The 2,500-nt window shown below is 43.9% G+C and overlaps 1 protein-coding gene across 2 annotated transcripts in view; it reads left to right on the top strand.

Annotated features, from left to right (window-relative positions):
* The window catches only part of Atf6 (bZIP_ATF6 domain-containing protein ATf6), a 64,167-nt gene that overhangs the window by 704 nt on the left and 60,963 nt on the right, over positions 1-2,500 (top strand). The gene's annotated exons all lie outside the window — the stretch shown is intronic.

Here is a 2,500-nt window from a genome sequence, read left to right as displayed (position 1 = left end):
GTTGTTATGTCATTTGCAACGTGTATTGCAAATATCCATTAAGTCTACGGATGATAAATAAATGACAGGAAACTTTCTGGGAGCAAAGGGGGTTTGGCAGTTAGGCCTACTGCAACACCCAGGGTATGTGAAGGGCCACAGGCGAATGAATAGGCCTATTATATACTCTTTTTAAGGGCGAGGAAAGTATTTTACTGGGTTAGTTGTCCTACAGTAATAACTGGGAACATTCCATACCCCAGTTTCTTGGGTTTGACCCCCGGGGGAAATGGAAATGAAGAAATAAATTCATTGTTATTGCTGTATTATTTCGATTTTTTTTTTTTCACACGTGGGAAAGATCTGCGTTTCTCGTACACCCAAGTACTTCGGAGATGATGACTTTAGAGGAAAGCCAGCGGTTTCCCCGACTTCGTTGTTGTAGTAACTTTTTTTAAATACATTTTTGTTTTGTTTTGTTTTTACAAATGACTTGTCCTGCTTATGTGGTTATGTGCAGTGTTCCGTATATATATTTTTTTTTACAGTTTGGTTTACGGATAAAGAAAAAAGGAAAAAAAATCGTAAAAGTCACCTTCACATTTTACTTATCGATCTAATAACTAGGAACATTCGCTGTAGCTGCAAAGTGAAACATCGGAGCACAGGTGTATCTCAAAGTACAGGTGTTCTGTTCAGACATCGAGGCACCAAATATATTACAAAATTTATTGAAGTGCCCTTTTCCAACGTGGAGTCAGCCCTGCAAGTGCTCAGTAACCTTCCTTATAAAGGTACGAGATAAAGGGATAAGATAGAGAGGGAAATTGAATGAGAGTAAGAGAAAAATGTGGGGATAGGTTGGTTAGGGAATAGAATGTGTTTGATAAGTTGTACAGGTGCAGTGTTTTGATTAATTAGTTGGTTTCACTATTCTACCATTTTCTTCATAAATGTCTCATATATGGATGTGTGTGCGTGACCTTTTCTCTCTCGTTATAACGTGTTTTGCTTGAGTTGATTATAATGTGCTTATTATTTTGCGGTCTTCAACGAGATATACCCGTCATATTCTTCTATGTGTCGTTTTTTTCTTTCTTTTGCATTGATGTCATTGTCATTTTGGCATCATTGACATCCCTTTTTTCTATCATCATTCTCTCTCTCTCTCTCTCTCTCTCTCTCTCTCTCTCTCTCTCTCTCTCTCTCTCTCTCTCTCTCTCTCTCTCTCTCTCTCTCTCTCTCTCTCTTGTTTTTTGTAGTATAAAATATATCCTTTTATCAGTCTGCATCTGTTATATGTAGATTGTTTTTATTGCATTTTTTATTGTTGCTCTGTAACCAAACGATAAATATTTTTTTAAAGAAAAGATTATCATTTTTATTCTATTTTGCTTTTATTGCTGTTGTTATTTTCCTGGTTATGCTTCCTGTCTAAGATTTGATTTTGAAGTAGTCACTAGCTTTCCTGTGTGCGTTTATTGTTATTATTATTCACAAAGAACCCATACACAACTATTGTGATATTGGTAATTAGTCATGGTGGTAATGATGGTGATTAGGAATAATAATGATTATAAGGATTATGTTTATATTAATTAAGATTACTGGTATCGGTAAGTGGGGGGAGGGGGGGTACCAGTCCAGGATTGGGAAACCACGCCCGCTACAGTGACGATCCCGGGTTACACCAGAATCACGGGGGGCGTTGGCCGGGGAAGGGAGGAGGGAGAGGGAGAGGGAGAGGGAGAGGGGAGATGCGAGGGTGAAACCGTAGACAGGGTTATGGCTTGGTTATCCATCCCGAATGCGGTGGAGGGTTGGGGCAGCAGGATACATCGGGAACGATCGGGATATTGGCGCGAGAGAGGGAGGGATAGAGGGGAGAGGGCGGAGAATGGAGGGGCAGAGGGGGATGTGGGTGGGTGATAAGGGAGACGTGAGAGATGGGAGACGAGGAGGGAAGAAGGGGTTGAGAGAGAGAGATGAGAGAGGGGAGAACCGGAGAGAGAGAGAGGGGAGAACCGGAGAGAGAGAGAGGGGGGGGAGAACCGGAGAGAGAGAGAGAGAGAGAGGAAAACCGGAGAGAGGGAGGAGAACCGGAGAGAGAAAGAGAGAGAGAGAGAGAGACAGGAGAACCGAAGAGAGAGAGAGGAGAGAACCGGAGAGAGAGAGAGAGGAGAGAGAACCGGAGAGAGAGAGAGAGGAGAGAACCGGAGAGAGAGAGAGAGGAGAGAACCGGAGAGAGAGAGAGAGAGAGGAGAACCGGAGAGAGAGAGAGAGAGAGAGGAGAACCGGAGAGAGAGAGAGGAGAGAACCGGAGGGAGAGAGAGAGAGAGAGAGAGAGGAGAACCGGAGAGAGAGAGAGAGAGAGGGGAGAACCGGAGAGAGAGAGAGAGGGGGGGAGAACCGGAGAGAGAGAGAGAGAGAAGAACCGGAGAGAGAGAGAGAGAGAAGAACCGGAGAGAGAGAGAGGAGAACCGGAGAGAGAGAGAGGAGAGGAGAACCGGAGAGAGAGAGA

This window comes from Penaeus vannamei, chromosome 35 (genome assembly GCF_042767895.1).
Source record: "Penaeus vannamei isolate JL-2024 chromosome 35, ASM4276789v1, whole genome shotgun sequence".
NCBI lineage: Eukaryota > Metazoa > Arthropoda > Malacostraca > Decapoda > Penaeidae > Penaeus > Penaeus vannamei.
This window is presented reverse-complemented; position numbering and strand designations above follow the sequence as displayed.